Source organism: Lissotriton vulgaris, chromosome 9 (assembly GCF_964263255.1).
Source record: "Lissotriton vulgaris chromosome 9, aLisVul1.2, whole genome shotgun sequence".
In the NCBI taxonomy this organism is placed as follows: domain Eukaryota; kingdom Metazoa; phylum Chordata; class Amphibia; order Caudata; family Salamandridae; genus Lissotriton; species Lissotriton vulgaris.
Window position 1 is genome coordinate 1,113,242,570 of NC_141697.1, and position 12,297 is coordinate 1,113,254,866.

At 46.8% G+C, this 12,297-nt stretch overlaps 1 protein-coding gene across 1 annotated transcript in view; it reads left to right on the top strand.

The window, feature by feature from the left end:
- The window catches only part of DNAH12 (dynein axonemal heavy chain 12), a 1,291,066-nt gene that overhangs the window by 478,432 nt on the left and 800,337 nt on the right, over positions 1-12,297 (top strand). The gene's annotated exons all lie outside the window — the stretch shown is intronic.

Genomic DNA, 12,297 nt, shown 5'->3' on the forward strand with positions numbered 1-12,297 from the left:
CAGTTACGTTACACAAGGACATATTAATTTTTTTGGTAGGCAGAGGGAGATTAAATGATTTCCCAGAATCACCGTATGTGGAGTCAACCCGAGGCTCGAACCTTGGTTTCCCAGCTCCATAGTCGGCAGTCTAGCCATGAGAACCCATCCTCTAAGCTTAATCATTCTAACCTATAAAATCCAAAAGAAAGGTTGTATGAAGCTTCAGCTTGTGACAATTCAGATTTCATCCATTACCATATACACCCAAAGCATTTCGAGAATAGCCCCTTCGTCAAGGGTAACTGAAATATGAAAATATTGAAAATGGTCCTGTCAGAATTAACACTGAACAACTTATTTCCCATAATTAATAATCACTCAATGAAACAATAATGTTTAATTCAATGCTAAGCAGTTGCCCTGCACCTATGAACATGTAGTCAACTGTATCCACTCCTCCCTGAGAAGTTAGGGCACATAATCCCCCGATTTAAAATAAATGCTACAACCCTCAGTGAAATTCACCACCTGATGGTAAACTTCCCAACCACCCACGTGAAAGCTAAATGCAACATGACTCCGGTGTGGATAGCCAAAACTAAATGCTTCCTCCGAACCTTGCTTATGCGGTGGGTGTGAAATAAACCATGTGTGCGACAAGCATGCTCAATAACAAAACTGTGACTACAACTTATGGTACAACAACATCTAATAAACTTCATAGCTGCCAAGGTTTCAGATTATGTGTGACATTTTCATAATTTCAGTGTAATTATGAGTGACATTCAACGACTCCAAGTGACACTTTAGCATGAGCAAAAATCAAGCAATAAAGATAAGGGAAACATAAATATTAGAAATTACACCCATTTGAGCAACCAGAAAAACTGAGAAGATCTTAAAACTGCTGCAAAGCTCCAGAAATGAAAGGGCACTAACCAACATGACACACGGAGAATCTGGCCTGGCTCTCCATGTGGGACGGGGCTGTAACCAAACTGAAACAGGATGTGAAACATGCCCCAGCATACAGATCTCAGCTGCCACAGTCTGCTAAGGCACCCTGATAATTACTAGGCACACAGGCTGACAGACTGACTCGGTCTGCAGCAGAACATCAACAGTTTGGACTCTAGACTGCTCTGTCCCACTTGGGACCAGGCCCGGCTCCAGGAATTTTTATTTGGGTGGGCCAAGGATGCATTTGGGTGGGCCCCTGCGGGCTCGATTTGTCGCATATATGTCTGGGCAGGCCGGCTTCAGGGCCCTTCTTTATCTGGTCTTAGTCTTACAAGGCCCAATAAAACGCACTCTGTTCCAAATCTCTTTCTAAATGTTATCACTCTTAAAGAGTGTTTTTTCCATTTAACCCCAACCGCGCTGTGCGAATTTTCGTGCTGTGCTGGGGTTTTATTGAGTGGGTGAGATTCAGACGGCCCCTGGCCGTTGGCAGCACACGTCCACAGTGAGGTCAGATGGCCGGGGGCCGTCCGAAGCACACAAGGGGTTAATGTTCCTTTGATGTGAAGAGGAGGTTTCTGAGGTGGGAGTATCAGGCAAGTGACATTTCTTGGGCTCCCCTTCTGCGAGCCTTAAGGGAGAATCCCTCTTCATTACTACCTCCACTGCAACGCACTCCCTTACAGGCTTGATTATCCACTACTCCTCTCCAGTGCACCTTATCTCACAGCTGACCTTGGGCCCCAGTCCCATATCAGGCACCATTGGGCTCCACTTTCATTTTTTCCAGTAAAGACATTAGTAAAATCACGTTCAAACTACATCGAATGTAGCAGTAAATATAATTAGCACGCACTTTAAATTATTTTCCACAGTAGCCCTTATGACCCGACTGCTAATTAAATAAACCAAAACAGAAAGGCCATGACAGGGCCGGCTTTAGCGCTGATGCGAAAGTTTTTTTTGGCGCCATACCAATTACCTCTTTCTCCATAAATATCTTTACTACCACCTTCCAACAGTGCCCCTCATCCCTCCATGCCCCCCTATTGACCTTCTCCCCTGATTCCCTTACTGCCACATGCCACAGTGCCCCTCATCTCCCCATAGCTCCTCCCCCTCATGACCCCCTCCACGGATTCCCTCACTGCCACCCTCCACCAGTGCCCCTCATCTCTCTGTATCCCCTCCCCCTCATGACCTCCTCCTCAGACTCCCGCAATACCACCCCCCACCAGTGCCCCTCATCTCTCCCTAACTCCCCCTCCACCCCATGAGCTCTTCCTCGGATTCCCTCACTGTCACCCTCCAACAGTGCCCCTCATCGCTCCATAGCCCCTCCCACTACCTCGTCCTCTGATTCCATCACTGCCACCCTCCAATAGTGCCCCTCATCTTTACGTAGCCGCTATCTCAAATGCATTTAATTTGTTGTATAGAGCTACTCATATCAGTGTAGCGTGTGTCAGTACTTTACACCACGCCCACATTATACAGAGACAATGAATCATACAAGTATGTAAATCAGTCTACAGGGAATGTCACATAAGCCAATGAGGATTACAAGGTGTAGGAATCACATGCCATTTGATCTGGGCATTTTGTATTGTCTTATTGCTGTCCTGCATTAGCCATGATAATGATAAAAACTGTTCAAATGAAGCACACACAAAGTATGTGTCCTGCTGGGCCTGTGCAGATTTAAAAAAGAAAAACAAATAGTAACACATTCTCTTACCTACTCCATAAAACAAACTTTGTGTCACAGCCTGATGTGATAAGCAGCTGCAGGGGTCAGGAAAGGTGAATAGGAATAAACAAACTTATTTTCTCCTGCACTGCATAGAAAAAGAAATATCCACACAGTAGAACAGTAGGCAAAGGTGAACTTTTTCCAAGAAAGGACTTGTCGCCTCTCGCCATGTGGAGATGAAGGGGTGAAAAAATAAACAAAGCCTCAGTAACATATCAATGGTCTTTTAAAGACCTGTGAAGTACTTGGGTGCGGCTGTGATAATCTCAAAAACTGTCTGTGTGTGTGTGCGCCCGGGAAGCACACTCACACACACAGACAGCCCTTTGAGCCTAATGCTGTTGCACGCCAGCCTTCAAGCCCTCACTGCGAGGGCCAAGGCTCCTGTTTGGGTGGGCCAGGCTCATGTTTGGGTGGGCTTGGCCCACCCAGCCCACCCGCTGGAACAGGGCCTGCTTGGGACCCGGCCAGACTCGACCGACTCGAGTCTCCCAAACAGGATGGGAGAGGCCCCAAAGATGGATTATCAGCTGCCTTTTTCGTAAATTCAACACTGAGTGACTTGTGGATTCGAGCCGCCGCAGACCGTAGCACTGGGCAAGAAGTGAGGCTCGGTCTGGACTGTGACTAACCACGGATGAAAACTGTCGATCAGACAGACGTGGCAGCACATGAAGAATAATTATGACCACGCCACTCTAAAAGTAACATTTATTAGCATTAATGCAGCATAAGCAACTAGGATTTTAGTAACCCCCAACCCATGCACTTACTTTGCAGTGGCTGTCAGCGAGCAAGGCTGCAAGCGTCAGTATGGTAAAATGTGCCACCTGGTAGCCGCGACAACTCAGACCTACTGACTCTTCAGCCCCGCGGAAACCAACGATGGGCGTGATTGTTTCACTGTTCTGAATGGGAGGGCTGGTGGTGTGCTCTGGGCTCAGGCTGCACCATGCAAGCTGTGCTGCTATTCCCGGGAAAAAACAAATATTCTCACCATGAACATTTACGACATTCTCACGCCGCGGGCACATTACAGGCCTGCCTATAAGTGTGTATCTGACAACTAATGTCCTTACTACACTGTCTCATTACTAGCCATTGGGCTGCTGACTCTACGTTAATTGTAACAACAGTAATGTGCCGCAGTGCGCACTGTTGGGTGAATCAGCAATGAATTTATTATCAGTGTTTATACATTGTAGCAGCAGTTAAAACCGCGAGCAGCTCAGCCTGGCCCCAAGCCTGCTGGGAGCAGTGTGCACCATGACCACCCGCTGCTACTCCAGCTTCAATTTAGTCAGTATTGTTGCATGTCAGTGCTTCTGCTTTGACAGCTGAGGAGGTGCGATTATGCGTGACTTTGCATTTCAGTCCAGTGATGCAAACCACCACACTGAAATGCGTTAGTCTAACGCCTGGTACGTGGTATTTGGCGGGGCTGAAACCTATGATATATATCCCATAGAATCAACATTTTCCAAACCAGAAAAGTCGGGACGCCAGTTCCACATAATGTGCCAATGCTGTAATTCATCAAGTAGTGTCTCAGATAGAAAACGCTTCAAAATATACAATCTGGGTGACAACACGCAGCTGCACTGCCCAAATGTTGAATGAAACTGCCTACATGCAAAGTTCTTAAATGCCCTGAACGAATTAGTGCCTCATGGCCCCAGAGTTCACATGTGAACTCTCCTGACCAACGGTCCCCCTCGTGAAACTGAAAAGAAAAACAAGCATTTGCAATGCAATAGGTCTCGCATTAGGAAAGTGTGAACTATTGGTATTGTAATTGACAATTGTTTTAAATATGTGTTGACTTTGAAAATATATAAATTAATAGAATTGTTATTCACAAAGCCAATAGCTTACACTTTCCTAATGCGAGTCCTATTGGCTATGGCAATGTTTGTTGGTAGCAAGCAAGGACAGTGCTATTGTGTTGCTGAGTGATGATGTGGTTGGGCTGAGTGATGTGGTGGTGTATTATGATGTGGTGGTGTATTAGAGTGATGTGGTGGTGTATTATGATGTGGTGGTGTATTAGAGTGATGTGGTGGTGTCCCAGAGTGATGTGGTGGTGTCCCCGAGTGATGTGGTGGTGTCCCCGAGTGATGTGGTGGTGTTCCCAAGTGATGTGGTGATGTCCCTGAGTGATGTGGTGGTGTCCCTGAGTGATGTGGTGGTATCCCTGAGTGATGTGGTGGTGCCCCTGAGTGGTGCCCCTGAGTGATGTTGTGGTGTCCGCGAGTGATGTGGTGGTGTCCCCGAGTGATGTGGTGGTGTCCTGAGTGATGTGGTGGTGTCCCCGAGTGATGTGGTGGTGTCCCCGAGTGATGTAGTGGTGTCCCCGAGTGATGTAGTGGTGTCCCCGAGTGATGTGGTGGTGTCCCCGAGTGATGTGGTGGTGTCTCCAAATGATGTGGTGGTGTCCCTGAGTGATGTGGTGGTGTCCCTGAGGGATTTGGTGGTGTCCCTGAGTGATGTGGTGGTGTCCTGCAGTGATGGGGTGGTGTCCTAGAGTGATATGGTGGTGTCCCTGAGTGATGTGGTGGTGTTGTGAGGCGTGCAGCAGTGTGTGGCGTGCAGCAGTGTGTGGCGTGCAGCAGTGTGTGGCGTGCAGCAGTGTGAGTAATGCAGCAGTGTGAGGCGTGCAGCAGTGTGTGGCGTGCAGCAGTGTGAGGCGTGCAGTAGTGGGCAAAATGCAGAAGTGTGAGTAATGCAGCAGTGTGCAGCATGCCGCAGTGTGATGCATGCAGCAGTGTGAGGCGTGCAGCAGTGTGAGGCGTGCAGCAGTGTCTGGCGTGTAGCAGTGTGTGTTGCGCAGCAGTGTGTGTTGCGCAGCAGTGTGTGTTGCGCAGCAGTGTGTGGCGTGCAGCAGTGTGAGCCGTGCAACATTGTGTCATGCAGCGGTGTGCAGCATTCAGCAGTGTGAGTAATGCAGCAGTGTGTGGCGTGCAGCAGAGTGTGGCATGCAGCAGTGTGTGGCATGCAGCAGTGTGTGGCATGCAGCAGTGTGTGGCGTGCAGCAGTGTGTGGCGTGCAGCAGTGTGTGGCGTGCAGAAGTGTGAGGCGTGCAGCAGTGTGTCGTGCAGCAGTGTGAGTAATGCAGCAGTTTGAGGCGTACAGCAGTGTGAGGCGTGCAACAGTGTGAGGCGTGCAACAGTGTGAGGTGTGCGGCAGTCTGAGGAGTGCAGCAGTGTGAGGCATGCAGCAGTGTGGCGTGCAGCAGTGTGTGGTGTGCAGCAGTGTGTGGCGTGCCGCAGTGTGTGGCGTGCAGCAGTGTGTGGCGTGCAGCAGTGTGAGGCGTGCAGCATTGCGTCGTGCAGCAGTGTGCAGCATGCAGCAGTGTGAGTAATGCAGCAGTGTGCAGCAGTGTGTGGCGTGCCGCAGTGTGTGGCGTGCAGCAGTGTGTGGCGTGCAGCAGTGTGAGGCGTGCAGCATTGCGTCGTGCAGCAGTGTGCAGCATGCAGCAGTGTGAGTAATGCAGCAGTGTGCAGCAGTGTGAGGCGTGCCGCAGTGTGCTGTGCAGCAGTGTGCAGCATGCAGCAGTGTGAGTAATGCACCAGTGGGCAGCGTGCAGCAGTGTGAGGCGTGCAGCAGTGTGAGGCGTGTAGCAGTGTGTGGCGTGTAGCAGTATGTGGCATGCCGCAGTGTGCGGCATGCAGCAGTGTGATAAATGCAGCAGTGTGAGTAGTGCAGCAGTGTGATTAGTGCAGCACTGTGAGGCGTGCAGCAGTGTGAGGTGTGCAGCAGTATGAGGCGTGCAGCAGTGTGCAGCATGCAGCAGTGTGAGTAATGCAGCAGTATGCAGCATGCAGCAGTGTGAGGCGTGCAGCATTGTGAGGCGTTTAGCAGTGTGTGACGTGCAGCAGTGTGTGACGTGCAGCAGTGTGAGGCGTGCAGCAGTGTGAGGCGTGCAGCAGTGTGAGGCGTGCAGCAGTGTGAGGCGTGCAGCAGTGTGAGGCGTGCAGCAGTGTGTGGCGTGCAGCAGTGTGTGATGTGCAGCAGTGTGAGGCATGCAGCAGTGTGAGGCATGCAGCAGTGTGAGGCGTGCAGCAGTGTGAGGCGTGCAGCAGTGTGTGGCATGCAGCAGTGTGTCGTGCAGCACTGTGTCGTGCAGCAGTGTGCAGCATGCAGTAGTGTGAGGCGTGCAGCAGTGTGAGGCGTGCAGTAGTGTGAGGCCTGCAGAAGTGTGAGGCCTGCAGAAGTGTGAGGCGTGCAGCAGTGTGTCGTGCAGCAGTGTGAGTAATGCAGCAGTGTGCAGCATGCAGCAGTGTGAGGCTGCAACAGTGTGCAGCAGTGTGTGGCGTGCAGCAGTGTGTGGCGTGCAGAAGTGTGAGGCGTTCTGCAGTGCAGCATGCAGCAGTGTGGCGTGCAGCAGTGTGAGGCGTGCAGCAGTGTAAGGCGTGCAGCAGTGTAAGGCGTGCAGCAGTGTAAGGCGTGCAGCAGTGTAAGGCGTGCAACAGTGTGAGGCGTGCAGCAGTGTGAGTAACGCAGCAGTGTGCAGCATGCAGCAGTGTGAGGCTGCAGCAGTGTGCAGCAGTGTGTGGCGTGCAGCAGTGTGTGGCGTGCAGCAGTGTGAGGCGTGCAGCAGTGTGAGGCGTGCAGCAGTGTGAGGTGTGCAGCAGTGTGAGGCGTTCTGCAGTTCAGCATGCAGCAGTGTGGCGTGCAGCAGTGTGAGGCGTGCAGCAGTGTAAGGCGTGCAGCAGTGTAAGGCGTGCAGCAGTGTGAAGCGTGCAGCAGTGTAAGGCGTGCAGCAGTGTAAGGCGTGCAGCAGTGTGTGATGTGCAGCAGTGTGTGGCGTGCAGCAGTGTGTCGTGCAGCAGTGTGCAGCATGCAGCAGTGTGAGGCGTGCAGCAGTGTGAGGCGTGCAGTAGTGTGAGGCAGGAATGTTAAAGAGTCAGTCGTAAGTGGGCCGGCACAGAAAGAGTAAAATAAATATGAGACCAAGAGAGATGAAATAAAGAGAAAGAAAAAATGAAAAAATAAATAAATAGAGGTTACGGGGAGGCGACTTGGAGAAAGAAGCGCAAAATTCCAGAATTCGAAGGGGGTGAAACGGAGAGTGACATTAGAAAGAGGCAGAGGAAATGAGACAGGATGGAGCGAGGTTCAAGGCAGAGTAATAGGAAAGATAGGAAGGGAGAGAGACAAGAGAGGCACACGGCAAAAGAGAAATGAGGGTGAAGTAAATAGTGTGTAGTCTGAAAGGAAAGAGGGAGGGAGAGAAGGTTGCAAAAGAAAGACTGACAGTGAAACAGAGGAGGAAACTGAGGAGGCAGAGCGGGCACACAGAGAAGAAAGACCTATGGAAAAGGGCAGACTGCGATAGGAGGGAAGGGTAATTGAGAGCTTGAAAGCAAACGGTTAACGAGAGACTGTGGAATGCAGGCAGAGGATACATAGGAAGGGAGGAGAATCCGGAAGAAAGTCGAGAGAAGAGAGACGGGGAATGGGGCAGACGTGGGACGGGGAACAAAGAGGCTGAAGGAGCTACTAATTAAATAAAACAAATGTGCTGTTTGTTTGTTTTCTCCTGCTTAAACAGTTATAGTGTTTTCATGAAGTTTAAAACTGATATAGTTATGGGGTATTATGATGATGTTTAAGCGTAGGTATTAAAAAATAATAGTTAGAATTGTACCATAGACGCATTTAAAAAATGAGTGCTGTTGCTAAAACGGAAGAAAGACAAAGCGTTACGAAGATTTCAAAAGCCACACACGTAAACAAAGCCCTGCAGGCTAAAAAGTGAATGCCACAAAAAGTTACTCAAAGGCATGTACTAATAACAAGCAGTTGCTGCGAAATCAAATAATAACAAGCACGGAAGAGATTTTATAACACGGAGACAGCAACAAAGAGCTTGGGGTGACGTGTTTTTATTTTTTTATGTTTTTGGCGAGGGCTTCAACTAAATAAGAAACGCATTGTTTCCAAACTGTTTTTGGTGAGGGCTTCCAACTAAATAAGAAACGCATTGTTTCCAAACCTTCAGGGAGGGAAGGCGTGTGCAAGTGTGGGGTGGTAGGGGGTGCGTTGGGGCAGACCAGTACGGAAGAGATTTTATAACACGGAGACAGCAACAAAGAGCGTGGTGTAACGTGTTTTTATTTTTTTATGTTTTTGGCGAGGGCTTCCAACTAAATAAGAAACGCATTGTTTCCAAACCTTCATGGCATAAATCTGAAATGTTGTATTTATCGTTCCGATATGGATTGGTAAATTAAAAAACATGAAAAAGAAACGCCACAAAAGCCAGAAGTGTCTGCAGCAATTTGCTTAATTAAAAATTAAATATATATAGATTTTTTTTAAAAGGGTGGGGATGGAGCAACAAAGGAGCGAGTGGGGAAAGCAACAGGGCATGGGCGCAGTAGGGTAAAAGCATCAGATAAGGGTAAATCTTCATGGGGTTGGGGCGAAGCACGTGAAGGATAAAGCAATATGGGCCAGGGAGGGAATGTGTGTGCATGTGTGGGGTGGTGGGGGGTGCGTTGGGGCAGACCAGCACGGAAGAGATTTTATAACACGGAGACAGCAACAAAGAGCGTGGGGTCACGTATTTTTATTTTTTTATGTTTTTGGCGAGGGCTTCCAACTAAATAAGAAACGCATTGTTTCCAAACTGTTTTTGGTGAGGGCTTCCAACTAAATAAGAAACGCATTGTTTGCAAACCTTCATGGCATCAACCTGAAATGTTGTATTTATCGATCTGATATGGATTGGGAAATGGGCCAGCGAGGGAATGTGTGTGCATGTCTGAGCTGCAGTGCATTCAGGAAAAACAAGCTCTCAGCATTGCTGTGGCGGGGGGCGGGGGAGCGGGAGCGGGAGGCATTCCTTTTGAAGCCTGATGCCGAGGCTCAGACAAATGATGGAATGTTGGTGTGTGAGCGGCATCCTTTCAAGCCTGATGGGCGGGGGGGGAGTAAATGGCAAGCCCTCGCCCGGCGAACATGCGCTGTCCATAATCCGCATTCCAAAGCCCTCTTGGTAAGCTTTCCTGGAGCACCTCTATATCTCTCGCCAGCAATGCGCAAGCGCATTGGCAGGCAAGACCTAATAAATTAAATACTTATCTCGCAGGTAGCGAATGAAGCTGACAACAAAATCGTATGCTGACAATAAAACATGCTTTTAAATGTAATAACCGAATTACAACTTTAACCTGCTTTTGCATGTATTATACTGAGAGAACCTTGAAAACAACTAGTACGCAAATGTTTTCAGAAAATTAACGTTAAAACATTGATAATGCAATTAGTGCGCAGTTATTTTACACACGTTGGGTACATCAACCTGAATGAACACAGAGCTCAATATGTGAATTATTATGAGATAGTGATCCAGCGCTCCTACCAAAATTCTACATAAATGACTCTACCTACTACCACCAAACTTACCATACAAAACCAGGCCCATATCAACAACAGAGCGACTGAATCATGAGGCGATTAGATCTATATATATTGTTTAAACTATCCACAATAAACAAGACCAGCTTGTCATTTAGTAAGTTTATTCAAACATATTCATGAAAACTTAGGTTTTGGAACTTTATTAAACAAGTATTAGAAAATGTCATAAAGAAAGGTTTATTCAGCATTTATAAAGAGAGCTTGATTCAAGAAATATTATTCATTAACAGAAATAAGTGAAAATGAGCATTTCTAAACCCTAACTAATTCCCTGTCTCTACCCTCATCGCCTGAAAACAAAGTCTTTAAAAGTCTCCTATCCTTACGTGCATTCGTCGATCAGCAGAGCACGACCCTCTGGAATCAAGTACTGTAGGCAAAAGTCTGCTCCTTGAGCCAATTCTTATACCCTAAAACTAAGGCTAAGCTAACTATTTTCACATTCCAACAGCTGAATTCTGGCTCCCCATTGGCTGAACCACCTCATGCCACAGTAAATTGTGACATCTTCCACCTCAGGTCCGGGCTTTTTCACTAACCCATTGTTCATACACAGAGTCCTGGCGGCACTTCCTTAGGCTGCTACATTTTGTAGCAAAGATGTTCATGTAATGCACAAAAATGCCGCAGCTCTTCCTCCCAACCTTGAGCCTGTCCGTTCTGAGCTTCCCGTGGCACAATAGACTTTTGAAACCAACTTGGCAAAGACATTCATAAGAAACCTTTCCACTGCCACATAGCTTTATTTTGCAGAACCAGGCTCCTTTCCATTGCAGCTCACCCACTTGCCTTATTCAGGCAGGCCCCATCATGGAAACTAATATTAAACAAACACAAGGCATTGATTAATTAAAGAACTGAAATGTATTCTGTTTCCCAGCCCCCTTTGCTAAATGTTAGCCCATTAATTATGTTACCTAGCAAAAGCACATTTAAGCAGCCTTTACAGTTGTCACAGAAAAGACAAAACAAAAGCACATTTAAAAGCACATGCTATTATTTTTAACAGCAGCAGTTAGTATACGACAAAGACAATAGACAATAATTATTGTATTATTTCTTTTGCATTTTGCAGAAATAAGCATAATGTTAGTCCCATGTGTTCATGTTGCACAGTTCATTCTAGGTTGATTTAATAACATGCAGCAAACATATTAGTTTTATTAAACATTATGGAAGTCTGGCTTCACAAGCCTGAACAAAATATTGTTCATTAACCTGCTCCATCAATAGTCACCAGTGTAAATACTGTGTAACCTGCAAACGGAAACCTGGGATTAAAATAAGATGTTACTGCAAACGTGAATATTCAACGATCAACTCTTTGTACGAAACTTCTGTCATTTTACATGGGGTGCATACCATCAGGAGGACAGGAAATGCATAATGACAATGATAGTGTGCACACCCTTCTTTTTAACTATTCTTGTCACATTTTACGAAACGCTCCAAGACGGACATTTTGGCATACAGCCCCTGGTGTGTGCTCTGCTCAAAACACACATGAAATAACTATAGTAAAGCTGGTGACCATGCGCCCAAGGTGCACTGCCTCTGTGCAGGCCCTTAGGCCAATATAACTCCAGAACATTCTGTGCGGATAAGGGACTCTCTGCACCGACTGCTTCATTTATGTATTACTTCAATAGTAAAATAGTTCATATTTGTATGATATACATTTTAAGAGGGTCATATTTATAAAGTTTTACAATTTCTTCAGGTGTCATGTTAAATTATATAAATTGTGATTATTTACTGGCATGTATTGTTTGAATATGTTTCAATTATTTACTTGAGTACCAAACAATAACACATTTTATCTCCTATTCTCCATCTTTGCTTAATCACTTATTTGTCCTATCTCTTATCTCTGCACCACTCTCATAATTACTCTAAAAACTGTCTTAATATGAATTTGTGTACAAAGGTGTAGGAGTGAAATATATTCAATATATATAATACATCAGATCTTGTAAGGGAGGCGGCATACATCAACATATGCATTATCCATAGAGTGATTTTAACAAATGAACCAGGACAACAACTGCATGCATATGGAATCCACACAAGGATCTTATGTAAAGAGTCCTTGAAGTATGGTGAGTAATATAGTAATAGGTGTGAAGGGATTATTGCACTAAGGTATCGAACGTCTTTCGATAATAAATGATTTT